The following is a 22,561-nucleotide window of genomic DNA, read 5'->3' as shown; positions in this document are numbered from 1 at the left end:
TTATATTTATTTATAAGCCATACAGAGTAGATGTGCATATTTTAGGAAAATACATACAACACAGTACATAGAACAGAGTATACAGCATACTCTGTTCTATGTACTGTGTTGTATGTATCTGTGAAGGAGCCAACGCTGCCTGGCTGTGAGGACTCTGGAGGAGCTGAACTGTTAGACACTGAATCATGAGTCATGATAGATATAGAGCGTCACACAACTCACAGACTCATGATTCAGGAAAGAATCTGCGGCTCTACAGTTCACCTACTGAACATGAGGAAGAGCCTCTATCTCATGTTCAGTAGGTGAACCGGTTCAGTTAATCAAACTGTCCGAAATGAACCGATTCGCCCAGAAGAACCGAACTTCACATCACTAGTCCACAAATCATTTAATTACTGTTATATTACAAACATTTAGGATCTGTCCTATGTGTGAGCAGGGTCGTTATCAGTGAGAGTGACGAGTAGGAAATTTCATATTAAGTAGTTTTTGTGTAAATAAAACAGGACAATAATATAGTGTGCAAATTGTACATAAGTATAACTGTTAAAACAAATTGTGTATAAATAATTATTTTCCGTTTTTAATTAAAGATTGCAATGCATTGTGGTTATGTAAATGAGCATTACACGACCAGTCAGCTCTGTACGGAAGGAGAGAGTTTAGTTGCAAATCAGTGCTGTGAGATGCGCTTTTGTATTGTTACTTCCATGCGAGTCTGTACTAGTTACAGGGATTAGGGCTAGGGCACAGTGATATCGAATATATACAGTAAATTCAGTTACCAATCACTATTTGGACAAATTTACTTCAATCAATTTTGGAGTTCACTTTCTTTTCAAGGAGAGAAAAGTTAACAGTACACTGCCTTTAGCCCTTTCGTTAATGATATTTATAGAAATAATTTTTCTATCAATTTGTGCTAAAAGCTCTGAATGTAGAACCTCAAAAATAATTGTTTACTCAAGCTAGATCTTTCTATGGAAATCTTTAGTAAAATGCGAAAGTTTTATTACGTTTGAAGAGAAACTGGAGTATGCTTATCTAACATCTAAATATAAGTGGAGTTTACTGTAACTTCTCTAAAGCCTAAAGTACATTTATTAGTATGAAATATGTACAATTATGTTAAATTGACAAATAATCAAGTAGGTTCATTTATTTAAGTTGTTTTGAAAAGAGTATAAATAAAACAGAAACACATTATAAAACTATTTTGCAATGCACCATGGGTATGCAAATGAGAACATTGTCAGGTTGTTCATGCGCTCACATAGAAGTTAGTTCATTTTATTGTGAGGGGGAGGAGTATTTTCGTTGTGCACTTCAACAAAACTCAGACTTGTGTTGGTATTTTCATGGGCTTTTAATGCTGCCAGTTATTCTTAAACTAGAAAGAACAAAAATGATTAGGATAAATAAGGTATTAAAATTACACACCCCTGAGCAATTCATACATACTAAATTATAAAATGACAAATATGTTTCAGGGTGACCAACTGCAAGGGACTATACGTTAAAGATGCTGTCACTTTTCTGTTACTTTATGGATTTTAAGAAGGTAGCTTGGTATATATAGATAACGTAAAGTAAAAAATATTAACATTAAATTAGCAACTTGCCCAATTTATGAGACCACAAATCTGATGCATTTCCATTCAACTTTTTATGCAGCAGTTTGTCCAGAACATTATTTCAATGCACTGATGTAGATTCTAAGCAACCCCTAAAGCAAGGCAAAAAAACAATACAAATCCAGAGCATCAGATTAATCACAACAATCTTGTATTATGTCAGCTATGTTCCTAAAACCACCAGAAACAAATCCTATTTCTTCTTTAAAAAATGTGGAAGAGAAATAATTTCCCTATTATTCAAAAATGTGCCTTTAATGAGACAAGTTTGACTGTAAATTTCACTTCTCTGTTCCCATTCTCTAAGTCTACACTAAAATTGTTATTGTTTAAAAAGATAGATACTACTACTACTCATTCCCCAGCATTGCACAACCAAAATTGTTATATTAATATACTTTATAACTTTGAACCCCTTAGCGGTCAAGTACGTGTTTCTCTGGGGTTTTAAGCGATGAGGGTATTGCAGTGATACCTCACTATTGAGGCATCACTGCAATACCCTTTTTTACCCACTGATGCAGAGAGGGCTATTCTGTGGCCCTCTCTGCATCGGCCATTGATGATGCCGATCGTTGGTGAGTGAGAGCAGCAGCAGGGAGGCGGATGGGCAGCCCATTGGTGTTTTATTTCGTATTTGTCTGGGGGGGGGGGGCGTACGTGCACGCGCTCAATTTCCATTAGATGCAATTGAATTAATGCATGATGCATCGGCAAAAATTAAAGTTTAATTGTTTGATGTCAGGAAACATCGTTGGAGTTTAAAAGTAGGTCATTAATGATATATTAATGTTTGTAATATGACATTTGCGGTCCTGGTGTGAACAAAAAGCTAAAGTTTTGGAATCCTTTAAGATAGCGGTAACAATTGTGAGGTGGGGAGGGTAGAGAGCTGTTTGAGGGGGGTCAAGGATTTGGTGGTGAAATGGTGGCATGAAATATACCAAAATGGGCCTAGATCAATACTTTGGGTTGTCTACTACACTACACTAAAGCTTCTCTCTTTTTATTTATGCAAATTATGACATTTAGGGAAATCTCCCTAAGTGCGATGCGGGAATCCAGACATGGACCCGTTGCTCAGTGTACTTAGAGGGATATGACTGCACCTCACTGATGTGGCCCTTAATAGGCTGAAATGTACACTTTGGGGTATTGTTTCTTTTGTTTAGAGAGGGATTGTCTAGTAATTTGGGGGTAGACTGTATTGTGAAGTCAGAATCAGACTGATATACTTCAGGAAAGTTCTTCTTTGTGAAAGGTACGTGTTGAGCTAAAAGAGGCTACTTCTTGGGTGGTTACTAACCATAGAACAAGTTATTATGCAATTGTTTGTTCCCAGATTGAGCGCTTCTTTCTTTTTATTTATGCAATACTTTGGGTTGTCTACTACACTAAAGCTAAAATTAATCCTACAAGCTCCCTAATTAACCCCTTCACTGCTGGGCATAATACACGTTTGGTGCGCAGCTGCTTAGTGGCCTTCTAATTACTAAAAAGCAATGTCAAAGCCATATATGTCTGCTATTTCTGAACAAACGGGATCCCAGATAAACATTTACAACCATTTGTGCCATAATTGCACAAGCTGTTTGTAAATAATTTCAGTGAGAAACCTAAAATTGTGAAAAAGTGAATTTTTTTTTTTTATTTAATTGTATTTGGCGGTGGTGAAATGGTGGCATTAAATATACCAAAATGGACCTAGATCAATACTTTGGGTTGTCTACTAAAAAAAAAAATATATACATGTCAAGGGATATTTAGGGATTCCTGACAGATATCAGCGTTCCAATGTAACTATCACTAATTTTGAAGAAAAAAAAAAAAAAAACGGTTTGGAAATTACAAAGTGCTACTTGTCAAAATTAAACTTTCATGATTCAAATAGAGCATGTAATTTTAAACAACTTTCCAATTTACTTCCATTAACAAAATGTGCACAGTCTTTTTATATTTAAATGTTTTGAGTCACCAGCTCCTACTGAGCATGTGCAAGAATTCACAGAATAAATGTGTATTCATTTGTGATTGGCTGATGGCTGTCACATGGTACGTGTATGCATTTGTGATTGGCTGATGGCTGTCACATGGTACGGGGGGGAGTGGAAATATAAATTGTAAAATTGTTAGTAAAAAATCTACTACATATTTGAAGTTCAGACTAAGTGCTATTGCATTGTCTTGTTATCTTGCATTTGTTGATTATACAAATTTGTGTTGACTAGTCGGTTAAGCCTCTTCTACAAAGAATATTACGAGAACAAAGCAAATTAAATAATACTAATATTGGATATTAGTTAACAATGTTATGCTCTAATTGACTAATGAAATAAATATTTTGAGGTGCATAACACTTTATTAATATATTTCGCTATATAATACATTGTGTTTAGCACTCCAGAAAACAAAACAAGCAGCAAAAGTTTTCTATAATCTTGACTATATTTGTATTTTATTTTCTGTTTTTCACAACAATATTAGCCAAACTACATGAGTCGCAGGCTTTCAGAAAAATGTATAACTCATAGAGAGTCCACAAATTATTCAATTACTCTAAAATGTTAATGCTTCAGGATCTGTCCTAGGTGTGAGCAAGGGCTTTTCTACTGAGAGTGAGGGGTGGGAAACTTCATACTGAAGCTGTTGTGTAAATAAAATAGGAAAATAATATCATTATGAACAAAATGTAAATATTGCATGACTGTAAAAACAATTAGTGAATAAAAAGGTTCTTTCTCTTTTTTAAAGTGAATGTAAACTTAACTACACTTCTTTACGCCATTTGAATGTTAACCTAAAAATAACTAGAGTTTCATTCATCATTTCCTCATAAACATTACCCTACTCACAAAATCGCACTTTGAAGTCTCTCTCTTCACGCCGCTTCTCCTCCCGACATTGATTGTTATTTATTGACAGATTCCTAAAAATTGTCTCGGTTAATCATAATTCCCCCCCGGGGGGTTCAGCCCCTTTCCTGCAACGTCACGCTTTTTTAATTCACATCTTTTAATCCCAGTTTTGTGTATGGATTCTAGATGCATATCCACGATTCACGCATGCTCAATACCTCTGCCACTTCTACTCTGATCTTTAAAAGTAAGAAGGATTGATAGCTGCTGGATTGCTGCAGTTTTAGCGAACCGGGTTGAAAGTATCAGCAATCATTTAACGATTTGCACAAACTTATATTTTAAATACATCATAATATTTACACAATCTCGGGAAAACGCGTCTTGACACATATGTATACGGAGGGTGGGATCGCTGTATACGTCAAACATGTAGAATAAGGAAGTCGGCTCTGGGAGGAGTCAGAAAAGAAACAGTAAAATGTTTAAATTAGATTTTATTGCAAAATCGTTTTTTGTATTAAAAAAACCCCATAGCTATTGAAATAATGTACTATGGATTAATTTAAAGCAGGCTTTCACAAACAGAAACTTAACATTCACTTTAACTAAACATTGCAATGCATTGTGGTTATATAAATGAGCCTTACACGACCAGTCAGCTCTGTACAGAAGCTGAGAGTTTAGTTGCAATTCAGCGCTGTGACTGTGAGATCTGCTTTTGTACTGTTACTTCCATGCGAGTCTGTACTAGTTACAGGGATTTTATTACAAGCACAGAGACTCCTATTTTACTTTACCTTTTTTTTTTACTATTTATGCAGCTTTTCAAAGAAACAACATATCAATAAAAAATAAACAAGTTGAACATAACAGTGAAAACAAGAACAACCAATGAACAAGAGATATGCAAATGAGCCGATGAGATAAGCCAATAAGCATGATCGTAGTGCCCACAAACTGTCCAAATAGTCCCAATTCCTCCTCTTTCTTTTTGCTGCTAGTGCAGATAAGTACATTCTATATTTCTTTTGTTAACAATATATGTATTTCCCTAAGTATTGTTTTTTTCTTACCGGTTGGATAATATATTTCACTTACATACGTTTCCTTTCTTCCTTTATTTTTTATCATTGTTGAATAAAATGTTTTTAATTTTCTTCATACTTTAGTTTTTACTCTGTGGCCTTCTCGTTGGTGAGTGAGAGCAGCAGCAGGGAGGCGGGTGGGCAGCCCATTGGTGTTTTATTTCCTATTTGTCCGGGTGGGTGGGGGGGCATGAGTGCACGTGCCGCATTTCCATTAGATGCAATTAAATGCATGAGAAGGAGGGAGTGGAAGGTGGGAATCCAATGTTCGGCAAGGGATCTGGGAGGGGGTAGGGTATTGAGGGGGGGCAGCTACACTATAGAAAATTGGGGATTTTATTTATTTATTTAAAAAAGGCATAATTTTTTAAACAAATTGGGTACTGGCAGATAGCTTCCAGTACCCAATATGGCGGCAACTAGGTAGAGGGGGGAGGGTCAGGGCCGTCTTTAATACTGACTGGGCCCTGGGCAAACATTTCCTTGGGCCCCCCCCCCCCCGCCCATGCAATTTTGCTCTCCACCCCAACACCCCAAAAAACAACTAAATCATTTTTTTATTTTTTTTAAATTATTAGCCCAGCAGTGGATCATTCACTGTTGGGCTAATCATTTTCAAAAAAATATGAAATAAATTTCAATATGTGAAACTGGACCTAAGCAGTACTAATAAGTAAATAAATATATAAATTCCTCCACTGTAGATTAATTTAAAATATTTACTAATTAATTAAATGTGGGTTTTTAATTTATTTATATCATTAAGTTGGGTTAGTCTTTTCTTGTCACTTTTAATTGCCAAGATAGCTCTTGAGCCCTTAGTTGCTTTTAGCAAATTAGAGAGGCATTTGCCCATTTTCCCCCCATATCTGTAATATTTTGCAGATGTTTTTACAATTTCTAATGCAGCATTCTGCTGTAAAAAGATTTCCCTTTCCCTCTTTGCTTGCTGGTATGCATTCCAGCCTCCACTTGACAAATCCCTTAAATAGGTATTATATGCGTTAACTAATTGATTAGTAAGTTGTGTATTGCGCTCATTGTTCTTTTTTTTAGAATGACACAGGTATGCCTTTATTTCTCCCCGCAACACCGCTTTAGAGGCTTGCCATAAAATTTCAGGATTTTGTACTGAATTTTGATTAATAAGGATATATTGTTTCCATTTTTCATTTAGCCAGTTTTTGAATTTAGAATTATTGATAAGATATTTTGGAAAGCTGAATGAGAGAAAAGATCTTTTTACCAGGTTAGTTTGCAATTGTAATATGATAGGGGCATGGTCTGACAAAATGATTGCAGAAATCATCTCCAGTTAATCCTGGATATTATCCAGAAAGGAATTGGCTTCCGCCTTGTTAGACAAAACATACCATGTTCCAGACTTCAATACTTTAATCTTGGCCGGGTATAATAGAAAAGCATTAAAGCCTTTCTCTATTAATTTAGAACAGAACGGAGCCATTTCCTTTCTGCAATTAGAAGTCTCAATTGAGTAATCTTGAAATAAAATTTTTTTTTATCGTTTACAAGAACTGTGGCTTTCTTCTTCCTATAATAACTCATGATAGCAACTTTGTCTTGAAAGTGCGAGAATTTCACAATTATGGATCTATTTATTATAGTACCATCAGATCTTTTTTTTTTCCGGTCCTATTCTGTGTATTCTTTCAATCATTATTTTAGCTCGGCTAATAGGCATCTCCAATAAGTTTGGTAAAATATCATCCATAAAATTATTCAGATCAGCAAATTCTTGAGTTTCAGGAACACCTACTATTCTCAAGTTGTTGCGTCTGGAACAATCTTCTAGATCGTCCAGTCTTTCCTGTAATTTTTTAATTGTCAGAACATAGTGTTTAGAATCTTGCTCTCGTGAGTTCAGTCTATGTTCAATTTCAGAGATTCTAGCCTCTGCTTCATCTAACCTGTTATTGAACTGCCTAACTTCCATTGATAGAGCTGCTACATCTTGTCTAATCAACTCTAACATTGATAGTGAAAATTGTTCTACCAGCTGTTGAACGTCTAAGTTTGTCTGAAGACTAGCGGGTTCCTCTGTTATGCTATCTTGGGATAACGAAGTGTGAGTTTTGACTTTGTGTTTATCTTTTTTAGGTGGCATCGTAGGTGATTTGTTTTTAGCTATATGTACGAATTTCTCCATATAAAGTGTAAAAAAAAAAAGAAAGAGTGAAGAATGGGGTGAGGTGAAAAAGATTTCCAAAAGATTATAAGTGAGGTATAGGTTCTAGTGTTTTACTGGAAGAGAAAAAAAAAAAAAAAAGTGTAAAAAAAAAGTGTAAAAAAAAAAGTGAAGAATGGGGTGAGGTGAAAGAAAAAAGAAAAAAATTCCCAAAGGATTATAAGTGAGGTATAAATTCTAGTGTTTTACTCACAAGTGGAAATTAGTGCAATTAAGTGGATGTGTATACAGGGGTGGTATGAGCTCTATGAGCTTATGCTAACAGAGAGAATTTCGCCTTAGACCAGAGTGTTAGTGTACAAGCTTGGCAGTTCAATTCTAATATAAACCCCAGAAAGTTGGCTAAACTCTTCGTCGCAGAAGGATCTTCATTAGTACAATTACCCAACTGAAAACCTTGACATTCAGAGAACAATATATTTAGTAGACAAAGTTACTACGTAACTATTATTCAAACAGGGAATTAGCACTTTTAAAGAAACTTACTTTACAAATATCTATGTTCCCAGAATATATAGACAGAACCTTGTACCGAAAGCACAGATCAACTAGTCAGTTTTTCGTGATTTCACATTTTTAACACACGTTCAGTTATGTTATCTAAGACAACCTAACATTATTCTAAATGAGCACAGAATGAAATAAATCTGTGTCTACCTGTCACGATATAGATATATTTCTTCAACCTGGAAAATAACCTTTAGTGTGCCTACTAAAGTACATAATAAAAAATAAGAAAGAAAAAAAACCAAAAAAAAAAAAACAATCTATCTTTGATTGACCAACAGCAAAATTTTCTATATGGCAATAGACCTTTGCTTCACACAGAATATTTTCCAATGATATAGGCAGATAGAATATAAAACAGTATGATTTTGAAAAAAAAGCATTCAATTCCAGCTAGCAGTTAAATACATTTTGGTCATTGCATCAACATGTGAGAACACATAAAAACAATAAGTCACTGCTTTAAGCACCCATCTGTCCAGAACACAGTCCTTCCTTCCCCCTTTCTTCTCTTAAGTCAAACACGAACTTTCTGGTTTAAGGCTAGCTTCACTGGGAACAATCTCCCTAAGGGGGGACTTAAGTCCATACAGACACACCACTTCCTAGCTTTCTGAACCAGGTCAGTAGCCTTGATATGCGGCTGATTAAGTTTCACCCTCCTTCTCTAGGGCCCAGACTGGATTAGCCTTTTATACCATTCAGGAAAAGGAGCATAGATACCCACTTCTATTATTGCAGTATACCGGATGGGGGGAAGGATATAAGCTTTATCTAGATTGCTGTTAAAGCTCAGTCCAGCAAAGTCCTGATTATCTTCACTGGGGTATGTGGGCTTGGGAGGGAGGACTTAGTAGTTAGTAGTTACACAGTTAATCTGTTTCCAGATTGTATGACTATTGAAAGGCAAGTTTTGATCTTCTCATTTCTTTATTGTTCCCCCTTTCTGCCAATTTTCTGAGGGGACTTAGACAAGTTTCACCTACCCTCTTACACACCCAGACTTATACTCCAAGACACATAATTTTTAGGATTTTTAACTTTGTGTATATATTAAAAAAAAAAAGTTACTCTTCACAATGCAATTTTGCTGATAAGAAAAAGATCTCCACAATGCTTTTAGCCTTCCTGGCCCCACTCCTGTGCTATAACACACTGGCAGTCACTATTTACCAAAGGCTCAGTAATAAAATTTTAAAGCAACGGTTCTGTTTAACAGATAGAAACGAACAGTCCTTGGCCAGGGGACTTAATCATTTCCCACATAGAGTTACCGGATCCAGCACACGGCAGTGTGCTTCGGACGACCCTTTGCCGCTTCTCCACTCCTCTCTACCGCGGTCTATCTCCGGCGGAACCAGGCCGCCACGTGCTACGTCGTCCTCGACAAGCTGAAGTGCAAGGTGAGCCGGTCAGAGATGCTTGAGTTGTCACAGCGCTAGAGACTTCCGCCCGCTGGGTACTCCTCCTGCCGTCTAGAGGATAGCCCAGTGGGCTGCTGGAACATACAAGCTGGCTGTGGTAAACTCCCGGAGACTTGAGGCCTACAAGCCATGCTCACTGTTCACACACGTCAGCTGCGTGCGTCAGGGCTGCTGATGTCAGATCCCGGTCACGCTCTTTAGCGAATCATCCATTACTTGAAAAGATTTTTATACTTCAGGATCTGCTATAAGTGTGAGCAAGGGCTTTTCTACTAAGAGTGAGGGGTAGAAAACTTCATACTGAGTAGTTGTGTAAATAAAATAAGAAAATAATATTATTGTGTACAAAATGTAAATAAATATGTATGACTGTTAAAATAATCAGTTTAAAAAAAAAGTACTTACTCTTTTTTAACTAAACATCGCAATGCATTATGGTTATGTAAATGAGCCTTACATGACCAGTCAGCTCTGTCGGAAGCTGAGAGTTTAGTTGCAATTCAGCGCTGTGAGATGCGCTTTTGTACTGTTACTTCCATGCGAGTCTGTGCTAGTTACAGGGATTAGGGGCATAGTGATATCGAATAAATACAGTAAATTCAGTTACCAATCACGATTTGGACAATTGTAAAACTATTATTAGACAATGTTACTTCGATCAATTTTGGAGTTGACTGTTTCTTTAAGGGGAGAAAAATTAACAGTACACTGTGCCTTTAACAAGCTTTAACCCTTTAAGGACTGATACTTGCAGAGAAAAACTATTTCGATACAGCTTGCAATTTTACACGTTTTAATGTACTAGCGTAATCTAATATGCTTCTCTTGGTATCCTTTGTTGAAGGAGCAGCAATACACTACTGGGAGCTAGCTGAACATATCAAGTGAGCCGATCACAAGCAACATGGGTGCATTAGCAGCTAGGCTCCTAGTAGTGGGCTGGTGCACCAAACCTTTTCTACAAAGAATATTACAATATCAAATCAAATTAATTAATTAATAGAAATATTGGACACTTGTTTACAAATGTATGCTCTAATTGTATCATGCAATGCATGAGTTAACATTGTTATATTTTGCTGTATAATAACCTCTATAGTACTCCCAGAAAACAAAACAATCTGCTGCGGTAGTAAACTTTTTACTACATTTATTTTTTTGTAGTGTTCTTAGTTTTTCAATCCATTTATTTATTTATTTTCTGTTTTTATCACCATCACTAGCCTAACTAACATGAGTAGCTGGCCTTCAAAAATTGTTTAGATTCGAGTCCACGAATCATCCATTACTTGTAAAGATTTTTATACTTCAGGATCTGCTATAAGTGTGAGCAAGGGCTTTTCTACTAAGAGTGAGGGGTAGAAAACTTCATACTGAGTAGTTGTTGTGTAAATAAAATAGGAAAATAATATTATTGTGTACAAAATGTAAATAAATATGTATGACTGTTAAAATAATCAGTGTTTAAAAAAAGCACTTACCCTTTTTTAACTAAACATTGCAATGCATTATGGTTATGTAAATGAGCCTTACATGACCAGTCAGCTCTGTACGGAAGCTGAGAGTTTAGTTGCAATTCAGCTACTTCCATACGAGTCTGTACTAGTTACAGGGATTAGGGGCATAGTGATATCGAATATATACAGTAAATTCAGTTGCCAATCACGATTTAGACAATTGTAAAACTATTATTAGACAATTTTACTTCGATCAATTTTGGAGTTGACTGTCTCTTTAAGGGGAGAAAAATTAACAGTACACTGTGCCTTTAACAAGCTCTAACCCTTTAAGGACTGATAGTTGCAGAGAAAAACTATTTCGATACAGCTTGCAATTTTACACGTTTTAATGTACTTGCGTAATCTAATATGCTTCTCTTGGTATCCTTTGTTGAAGGAGCAGCAATACACTACTGGGAGCTAGCTGAACATATCAAGTGAGCCGATCACAAGCAACATGGGTGCATTAGCAGCTAGGCTCCTAGTAGTGGGCTGGTGCACCAAACCTTTTCTACAAAGAATATTACAAGATCAAATCAAATTAATTAATTAATAGAAATATTGGACACTTGTTTACAATATATGCTCTAATTGTATCATGAAATGCATGAGTTAACATTGTTTTATTATGCTGTATAATAACCTCTATAGTACTCCCAGAAAACAAAACAATCTGCTGCGGTAGTCAACTTTTCTCCAACATTGGTGTGTCCGGTCCACGGCTTCATCCATTACTTGTGGGATATTCTCCTCCCCTACAGGAAATGGCAAGGAGAGCACGCAGCAAGAGCTGTCCATATAGCTCCCCCTCTGGCTCCGCCCCCCAGTCATTCTCCTTGCCGCTCTGAACAAGTAGCATCTCCACGGAGATGGTGAGGAGTATGTGGTGTTTAGTTGTAGTTTTTTGTTCTTCTATCAAAAGTTTGTTATTTTAAAATAGTACTGGTATGTACTATTTACTCTGAAACAGAAAGAGATGAAGAGTTCTGTTTGAAAGAGGAGTATGATTTTAGCAGCAGTAACTAAAATCAGTTTCTGTTCCCACGCAGGACTGTTGAGCTGAGAGAACTTCAGTTGGGGGGAACAGTTTGCAGACTTTTCTGCTCAAGGTATGACTAGCCATTTTTCTAACAAGACTGTGTAATGCTGGAAGGCTGTCATTTTCCCTCATGGGGATCGGTAAGCCATTTTCTTAGACTCAGATAGAATAAAGGGCTTATTATGGGCTATTAACTGGTGGACACTCTTAAGGGCTAAATCGATTGTTTATTTAAGTTATTAATCAAAGTTTTGAAGTGGATTTCAAACTTTTTACTATTTGGGGAACGATTTTATTGCCAGGCACTAGTTAAGACACCTTCGCAGTCAGGAAGGGCCTTTCACTATAGTAGGCAGAGCCTCATTTTCGCGCCATTATTGCACAGTTTCTTTTGAGTGCAGTGCATACAGCTGCATGTGAGAGGGTCTGGTATTCACTGAAAACGTTCCTAGAAGGCTGGAATTGGTATCTTATACCCCCCTGGGATAAGTGAAGTCGCAGCAAAGGCTGTGGCTGGGACTGTAGTGGGGTTAAATTGCAAACGGCTCCGGTTTCCGCATTTTAAGGGTTAGCAGCTTGAAAATTGGGGTGCAATACTTTGAATGCATTAAGATACTGTTGGTAAAGATTGGATATTTCCTTCATAGTTTTTCACATTTTCAGTAATAAAGTGTGCCCTGTTTAACATTTAAAGAGACAGTAACGGTTTTGTTTAAAAAACGGTTTTTGTGCTTTATTAACCAGTTTAAGCCTGTTTAACATGTCTGTACCTTCAGATAGATCATGTTCTGTATGTATGGAGGCCAAGGTGGTCCCTCCTTCAAATGTATGTGATAATTGTGCCATGGCGTCCAAACAAAGTAAGGACAGTACTGTCACATTTAGTAAAGTTGCCCAGGATGATTCCTCAGATGAAGGAAGTAGGGATAGTTCTGCATCCTCTCCTTCTGTGTCTACACCAGTTATCCCCGCGCAGGCGACCCCTAGTACTTCTAGCGCACCAATGCTTGTTACTATGCAACAATTGATGGCAGTAATGGATAACTCCATAGCTAATATTTTATCCAAAATGCCAGCATTTCAGAGAAAGCGCGATTGCTCTGTTTTAAACACTGTAGAGCAGGAGGGCGCTGATGATAATTTATCTGTCATACCCTCACACCAGTCTGAAGTGGCAGTGAGGGAGGGCTTGTCAGATGGAGACATTTCTGATACAGGAAGAATTTCTCAGCAGGCAGAACCTGATGTTGTGACATTTAAATTTAAATTAGAGCATCTCAGCGCATTACTTAAGGAGGTGCTATCTACTCTGGATGATTGTGACAATCTGGTCATCCCAGAAAAATTGTGCAAGATGGACAAGTTCCTAGAGGTCCCAGTGCACCCTGATGCCTTTCCAATACCTAAAAGGGTGGCAGACATAGTGAATAAGGAGTGGGAGAAGCCAGGCCCTAAGGTCGAGGGGGTGGTTTCTACACTAGCCAAACGCACGACCATTCCCATTGAGGACAATTGTGCTTTCAAAGATCCAATGGATAAAAAATTGGAGGGTTTGCTTAAAAAGATTTTTGTACAGCAAGGATACCTCCTTCAACCTATTTCGTGCATTATTCCTGTCACTACGGCGGCGTGGTTCTGGTTCGAAGAACCGGAAAAGTCGCTCAGTGGGGAAACTCCATATGAGGAGTTCATGGACAGAATTCACGCACTTAAGTTAGCTAATTCCTTCATTTTAGACGCCGCTTTGCAGTTAGCGAAATAGCGGCGAAAAATTCAGGGTTTGCAATTGTGGCGCGTAGAGCGCTCTGGCTAAAGTCTTGGTCGGCGGATGTATCTTCCAGAACAAAGTTGCTTAATATCCCTTTCAAAGGTAAGACCCCTTTTTGGGTCAGAATTGAAGGAAATTGTTTCAGATATCACTGGGGGAAAGGGCCATACCCTCCCACAAGATAGGCCTTTCAAGGCTAAGAATAAGTCCAATTTTTGTTCCTTTCGCAATTTCAGGAACGGACCGGCTTCTAACTCGGCAGCCTCTAGACAAGAGGGTAACGCTTCCTAGACTAAACCAGCTTGGAAACCAATGCAAGGCTGGAACAAGAGTAAACATGCCAAGAAGCCTGCTGCTGCTACCAAACAGCATGAAGGGGTAGCCCCCGATCCGGGACCGGATCTAGTAGGGGGCAGACAATCTCTCTTTGCTCAGGCTTGGGCAAGAGATGTTCAGGATCCCTGGGCACTAGAAATAGTCTCTCGGGGTTATCTTCTAGAATTCAAGGAACTACCCCCAAGGGGAAGGTTCCACATTTCTCACTTATCTTCAAACCATATAGAGACAGGCATTCTTACATTGTGTAGAAGACCTGTTAAAAATGGGAGTGATACACCCAGTTCCAACTGTGGAACAAGGTCAGGGGTTTTACTCAAATCTGTTTGTAGTTCCCAAAAAAGAGGGAACTTTCAGACCAATTCTGGATTTAAAAATTCTAAACAAATTTCTCAGAGTTCCATCATTCAAAATGGAAACCATTCGAACAATTTTACCTGTAATCCAGGAGGGTCAATATATGACTACCGTGGATTTAAAGGATGCGTATCTACATATTCCTATCCACAAAGATCATCATCAGTTCCTAAGGTTCGCCTTTTTGGACAAACATTATCAGTTCGTGGCTCTCCCATTCGGACTAGCCACTACTCCCAGAATTTTTCACAAAGGTGCTCGGGTCCCTTCTAGCGGTTCTAAGACCAAGGGGCATTGCAGCGGCACCTTATCTGGACGACATTCTAATTCAAGCGTCGTCTCTTTACAAGGCAAAGGCTCATACAGACATTGCTCTAGCCTTTCTCAGATCTCACGGGTGGAAGGTGAACGTAGAAAAGAGTTCCCTGTCTCCGTCGACAAGAGTTCCCTTTTTGGAAACAATAATAGATTCTTTAGAAATGAAGATCTTCTTGACAGAAGTCAGAGAGTCAAAGCTTCTAAACGCTTGTCAAGTTCTTCTCTCTATTCTGCAGCCTTCCATAGCTCAGTGCATGGAAGTAGTAGGATTGATGGTGGCAGCAATGGACATAGTTCCTTTTGCTCGAATTCATCTAAGACCATTACAACTGTGCATGCTCAATCAGTGGAATGGGGACTATGCAGACTTGTCTCCACAGATAAAGGGTTGTCAGCGTCATGACTCGACGCCAGTCTATTAGGCTGGGGCGTGATCTGGAATTCCCTGAAAGCTCAGGGTCTATGGTCTCGAGAAGAGTCTCTTCTTCCGATAAACATTCTGGAACTGAGAGCAATCTTCAATGCTCTCAGGGCTTGGCCTCAACTAGCAAAGGCCGGATTCATAAGATTTCAGTCAGACAACATGACGACTGTAGCTTACATCAATCATCAAGGGGGAACAAAGAGTTCCTTGGCGATGAGAGAGGTATCCAAGATCATCAAATGGGCGGAGGATCACTCCTGCCATCTATCTGCAATTCACATCCCAGGAGTAGACAACTGGGAAGCGGATTATCTGAGTCGTCAGACTCTCCATCCGGGGTAGTGGGAACTCCACCCGGAGGTCTTTGCCCAGTTAACCCAATTATGGGGCTTTCCGGACATGGATCTGATGGCATCTCGTCAGAACTTCAAGGTTCCTTGCTACGGGTCCAGGTCCAGGGATCCCAAGGCGACTCTAATGGATGCATTAGTGGCGCCTTGGTCGTTCAACCTAGCTTATGTGTTTCCACCGTTTCCCCTCCTTTCCAGGCTCGTGGCCAGGATTAAACAGGAGAAGGCCTCAGTGATTCTGATAGCTCCGGCGTGGCCACGCAGGACTTTGTATGCAGACTTGGTGAATATGTCATCGGCTCCACCATGGAAGCTACCTTTGAGACTGGATCTTCTAGTACAAGGTCTTTTCGAACATCCAAATCTAGTTTCTCTGCAGCTGACTGCTTGGAAATTGAACGCTTGATTTTATCTAAGCGTGGGTTTTCAAATTCAGTGATAGATACCCTGGTACAAGCCAGAAAGCCTGTGACTAGAAAGATTTACCATAAAATATGGAAAAAATATATCAGTTGGTGTGAATCCAAGGGATTCTCCTGGAGTACGATTAAAATTCCTAAGATCCTCTCCTTTCTCCAAGAGGGTTTGGATAAAGGGTTGTCAGCGAGTTTTCTAAAAGGACAGATTCTGCTTCATCTGTTTTATTACACAAACGACTGGCAGTTGTGCCAGATGTACAAGCTTTTGTACAGGCTTTGGTCAGAATCAAGCCTGTTTACAGACCCATGACTCCTCCTTGGAGTCTAAATTTAGTTCTTCCTGTTCTTCAAGGGGTTCCGTTTGAACCTTTTCATTCCATAGATATCAAGTTACTATCTTGGAAAGTTCTGTTTTTGGTTACTATTTCTTCTGCTAGAAGAGTTTCTGAATTATCTGCTGTTACAGAAGCATTAGTTATTTTGTTGTGAAGAGCTTATTTCCCAGCAGCAATGCCTGAACCAGCCAAGCCAGCACCTAAGAAGGGCTCCAAGAAAACCGTAACAAGTATCATTTCATAAAGAGTTAACTTTTTTTCAGCTTTTAGAAACTATTGTCTAAATACAAGTTTGCTGGCCTCAGCTCTAAGTTTAGTGATAAACAATTCCATTGTCTAATCACCTCTGGAGCCAGACTGCTAATTGATAAGATGAACTTGTAAACTTGTTATCTTAAGTACTGTAATCCTATTGTGGCCTGTCAAAGGACATTGCTCTCTATCTAACTGTGTGATGGGGGATTTTGTGCTCCCCCCCCCCCCCGGGAGTGCCCTGTGTGCATGTAACCTTAATAAAAAGCAGGCTGGGCATCCCAGTCCTGAGTTCTTGTTTGACCCTCAATCGCAGCGTTGACTCGTTTTTGTGGGCAGAAGGGTATCCTAGCTGTACTGCAGCTAAGGGAGATTATTCTATATTTGTGAGACTCATATAGAATACTATGGAAAGCAGCTTCTCCCCTCTTTAGCAATAGGGATCCAGGCTACTAAGCGGTCCATCTCTCAGCGAGACTAAGGGTAACCGTAACATTTGGCGGCAGCGGCGGGATTTTCCTGGATTTCCTAGGAGAGGTACAGAACGGATGGAGAGCGCTTACGAAAAATTGAAGCGTACAACCCTAAAGGATTTACTTGAAAGCAGAGGGGGGTACGCCAGCAACCGGCCGAGGAGAGAGCTGATCGCAGAATTGACCGAACTGGATCAGAGCTTCACAATGGCTGAAACACAGACCACGATTAGTGACGAAAAAAACAGGATTGTTCGGGAAAGGCTCTCATTATACGGGCCGAACCCCTCCATGGAATTGGTACAGCAGTTGATGGCGGAGGCGGACGAGGATATACGAGAGACTCGAGCCCACGAACTCAACCTAGCGAACGCACACCGCAATGCTGAAGCCCCGCAGGTAATAATCCCTGTCGAAAATGCTGGGAGGCCCAAGATACCCTATGCGGCATTTCGACCCTTCCTAGAGAGCGAGACAGGGATTGATGAATATTTGGCGGACTTCGAAAGGCAATGTGCCCTGCACCAGATTCCCAACAGAGAGTGGCCCACGATATTGTCTGGGAAACTATCCGGGCGAGCCCTGGAAGCCTTTTGTACTCTGGGTGCTGAGGAAGTGACACAGTATGAGCTAGTTAAGGAGACACTGTTGCGACGGTACGCTGTAACTCCGGACACGTATCGCCGACAGTTTCGGGGCACGAAAAAGAAGCCTAACGATACCCATATGGAATGGGCGCACCGAATGCGGAGAGCGGCAAATCACTGGCTGAGCGGAAGTAAAGCGGTGACTGGTGAGGAAATTTTACAATTGTTTCTCTTAGAACATTTTTATAATGGCATGGAACAGCAAGGGAAGGAATGGCTGCGAGACAGGCGGCCTTCTACCTTAGAAGAAGCAGCCAAATTGGCCGATGAACATTATGACTCCCGTCTTCACGAACCCATGAACTACCGAGCTCCAGCATGGGTCGAACCCAGAGAGGTTTACCGTGCACCCCCTCGTGCTGAATTCCGAGCCCCAGTGCCCACAGGGCCCGTCCGACACTCAGGACCACACAATAACAGCTCTGAGCGTCCCAGACCGACTTGCCACCGATGCAAGCAACCAGGGCATTTCATGGCTAGCTGCCCCCTTAATACGCACCAGACACCCAGGAATTACAATTACCCCTCTGGGTCCTATCGTCCGGCCCGGGCCCTCTGTGTTAACCAAGAGGCCCCTATGGAGGGATATGTGGGGCCGCTTCACGAGGTGGACCCTGTATATGCTGCCTCAGATAACCGCCAGCACCATCGGCAGAAGGTATGGCTCGAGGGGCGATCTACAGAGGGATTGAGAGACACAGGGGCTACTATCACGCTGGTACAGAGTCATTTGGTGCCAGAGCACAAGCGATCCGGACAGACTGTGGCCGTTAGAGTGGCGGGGGGGGATGTGTACAAAATTCCAACAGCTCAAGTGCATCTTGATTGGGGAGCGGGAAAGGGGGCTGTGAACGTGGGCATAATGGATAATTTACCTGCCGAAGTACTACTGGGCAACGATTTGGGCCCCATGACTTCTGCCTATGCTCCAGTATGCAACAACGAGGCGGACCCAGTGACTACACAGGCCCAATCCCGGATGGAGCGAGAGCTCTCACCAGTGCGGGAGACACAGGTAAGACCTACCCCGACCTTGCCTGACATGTTAGGCCCCATACCCTGGGACACCCCAGATGCTTTCGAGACAGAGTCTAAGACTGACCCGACTTTACAAAAGTACCGAGAACGAGCAGAGACCGGAGGGGGCGGGGCAGATAACGAAACATTCTTATGGGAAAAAGGGAAAATATACCGCTGGACAGAGAAAAGGGGACAGCGTAGACGACAGCTGGTAGTGCCCCACAAATACCGTCAAGAAATCCTCAAGATAGGCCACGACATCCCCTTAGCAGGCCACCTAGCCGTAACCCGTACCCTACACCGCATTACTCACACGTTCTTTTGGCCAGGGGTGCACGCTGACGTTAGAACTTACTGTAACACCTGCGATGTGTGTCAACGAGTAGGAAGGCGAGGCGATCACCCTAAAGCCCATCTAGTAAATATGCCCATTGTAGAGGAACCCTTCAGCCGGGTTGCTATTGACCTAGTGGGACCACTGGCTACCCCTAGTCCCTACGGTAAGCGCTACATTCTTACCGTAGTGGACTACGCTACCAGGTACCCAGAGGCTGTCGCCCTATCCAACATACAAGCGGATACGGTAGCGAATGCACTAGTACAGGTGTTCTCCCGGGTAGGATTTCCAAAAGAAATCCTATCCGACCGAGGCACCCAATTTACGGCTGAATTGACCCAACAACTCTGGCAGGTTTGCAAAATTAAGTCCCTCCTGAGCTCCCCATACCACCCCCAGACGAACGGGCTGTGTGAGAGGTTCAATGGGACCCTCAAGCAAATGCTCAAGACGTTCACTCAGGAATACCGAGACTGGGAACGCTTCCTGCCGCACCTCCTATTTGCTTATCGGGAGGTGCCCCAGGAAACGACAGGGTTCTCTCCCTTCGAGTTGCTCTACGGAAGAAAGGTACGGGGACCCCTAAACCTGATCCTGGAGCACTGGGAGGGAGAGATGGAGACTGATGGTGTCCCCATTGTGCCATACGTGCTGGAACTCAGGGACCGAATGGAGCAATTAGCCAAATCCGTGCGGGCTAATCTCCAGTTGGCCCAGAGAAGACAGAAAGTATGGTACGATCGGGGGGCCCGAAAGAGAATCTTCACCATAGGACAAAAGGTGTTAGTACTTAAGCCGGTGAAGACAGACAAATTGCAGGCGTCCTGGCAGGGTCCCTACCAGATCGTAGAGAAAAGGGGAGACACCACTTATGTGATAGCTAGCTGCCATGACAACAATCTTAGAAAGACATTCCATGTAAACATGCTCAAGGAATATTTTGAGCGACCAGAGAATGTGACGGCCGTATGTTGTTCCCCTCAGGAAGACCCCGACAGTCTACCCATTCCAGACCTATTAGAAAAGAGTCTCCCCACAGGTATAGTGGCTCAGGTTCAGATAGGAAACCGACTTAGCCCCACTGAAAGGGAGCAGCTCAGCCAACTCCTCCAGTCCAAACACCTCACCTTCTCCCCGAAGCCAGGGTACACTACTTTAACCACCCACCAGGTAGATACTCCGGGACAAGCTCCCTTGCGCCAGGCTCCGTACCGAATCCCTGAAGCAGTTAGGACAGGAATGAAGAAGGAGATCGATGAGATGCTCCAGCTCAGGGTAATTGAGCCCTCCGATAGTCCCTGGGCCTCCCCAGTTGTCTTGGTGCCCAAGAAAGATGGGACCACCCGGTTCTGCGTAGACTATCGGAGGCTCAATGAAAAAACCGTGACGGACGCTTACCCTATGCCCAGGGTAGACAAGCTACTCGATCGTATAGCCAGGGGAAATTACCTGACCACTATTGACCTCTGCAAAGGTTACTGGCAGATTCCCCTGGCCCCGGAGGCTATCCCCAAGTCGGCATTCGTCACCCCATTCGGCTTATATCAGTTTAGGGTAATGCCGTTTGGGATGAAGAATGCCCCAGCTACATTCCAGCGCTTGGTGGATAGGCTCCTGGATGGCTTCCAGAGTTTTGCTTGCGCCTACCTGGACGACATAGCGATCCACAGTGAGTCCTGGGAGGACCACTTAGCTCATGTAGGAATGGTTCTGGATCAGATCCGGGCTGCTGGCCTGACTCTGAAGCCAGAAAAATGCCACTTTGGGATGGCCAAGGTACAGTACCTGGGTCACCGGGTGGGGTGTGGAAAGCAGCGACCAGAGCCGGCCAAGATAGAAGCTGTCGCCAATTGGCCCACCCCCATCACTAAGACTCAGGTCCTAGCCTTCCTGGGCACGGCAGGGTACTATAGACGGTTCGTACCAGACTACAGCACACTTGCCAAACCCCTGACTGACTTGACCAAGAAGAACTTACCTCGACAGGTCCTGTGGTCTCCCCACTGTTAAACGGCTTTCCAGGCTCTCAAAAATGCTCTAATTAACGCTCCTGTCTTGGCGGCCCCAGCCCTTAACAAACGTTTTATCGTCCATACAGATGCTTCCATGTTCGGGCTGGGAGCCGTCCTCAGCCAAGTAGGCGAAGATGGAGGGGAGCATCCAGTTGCCTACATCAGCCGGAAGCTCCTGCCCCGCGAAGTCAGCTATGCAGCGGTCTAAAAGGAGTGTTTGGCTTTGGTGTGGGCATTAAAGAAATTGACTCCCTATTTATATGGTCAGGAGTTCACCCTGGTCACCGACCATAACCCGTTGGTGTGGCTGAACCGGGTCTCTGGAGATAACGGCAGGCTATTACGTTGGAGCTTATCGTTGCAACCCTTCAATTTCACCATTACTTACAGACCTGGGAAACAGAATGGCAACGCCGACGGGTTGTCCAGACAAACCGACCTCAGCCCCGCATAACCAGCGGTCTGGACAGCCTTAGTCTGCCCCGAAAAGGGGTCAGACCATGTCTGCCAGAGTGTTCCACAGAAAGGGAGCACTGTTACAGAAGCATTAGTTATTTTGTTGTGAAGAGCTTATTTCCCAGCAGCAATGCCTGAACCAGCCAAGCCAGCACCTAAGAAGGGCTCCAAGAAAACCGTAACAAGTATCATATCATAAAGAGTTAACTTTTTTTCAGCTTTTAGAAACTATTGTCTAAATACAAGTTTGCTGGCCTCAGCTCTAAGTTTAGTGATAAACAATTCCATTGTCTAATCACCTCTGGAGCCAGACTGCTAATTGATAAGATGAACTTGTAAACTTGTTATCTTAAGTACTGTAATCCTATTGTGGCCTGTCAAAGGACATTGCTCTCTATCTAACTGTGTGATGGGGGATTTTGTGCTTCCCCCCCCCCCCCCCTGGGAGTACCCTGTGTGCATGTCACCTTAATAAAAAGCAGGCTGGGCATCCCAGTCCTGAGTTCTTGTTTGACCCTCAATCGCAGCGTTGACTCGTTTTTGTGGGCAGAAGGGTATCCTAGCTGTACTGCAGCTAAGGGAGATTATTCTATATTTGCGAGACTCATATAGAATACTATGGAAAGCAGCTTCTCCCCTCTTTAGCAATAGGGATCCAGGCTACTAAGCGGTCCATCTCTCAGCGAGACTAAGGGTAACCGTAACATCTGCTTTGCAGTGTGATCCCCCCTATCTGGTGTTCCATTCGAATAAGGTCGTTTTACGTACCAAGCCTGGTTTTCTTCCTAAAGTTGTTTCCAAC

At 41.7% G+C, this 22,561-nt stretch overlaps 1 non-coding gene across 1 annotated transcript; it reads right to left on the bottom strand.

The window, feature by feature from the left end:
- Window positions 1–930: 930 nt before the first annotated feature.
- LOC128661886 (U5 spliceosomal RNA) lies at window positions 931–1,041 on the bottom strand. The gene has a single exon (XR_008402660.1). It is a non-coding gene; the product is annotated as a U5 spliceosomal RNA (small nuclear RNA).
- Between the last annotated feature and the right edge of the window lie 21,520 nt (window positions 1,042–22,561).

Source organism: Bombina bombina, chromosome 5 (assembly GCF_027579735.1).
Source record: "Bombina bombina isolate aBomBom1 chromosome 5, aBomBom1.pri, whole genome shotgun sequence".
In the NCBI taxonomy this organism is placed as follows: Eukaryota; Metazoa; Chordata; class Amphibia; order Anura; family Bombinatoridae; genus Bombina; species Bombina bombina.
The sequence above is the reverse complement of the archived record's forward strand: the minus strand, read 5'-3'. Positions and strand labels throughout refer to the sequence as shown.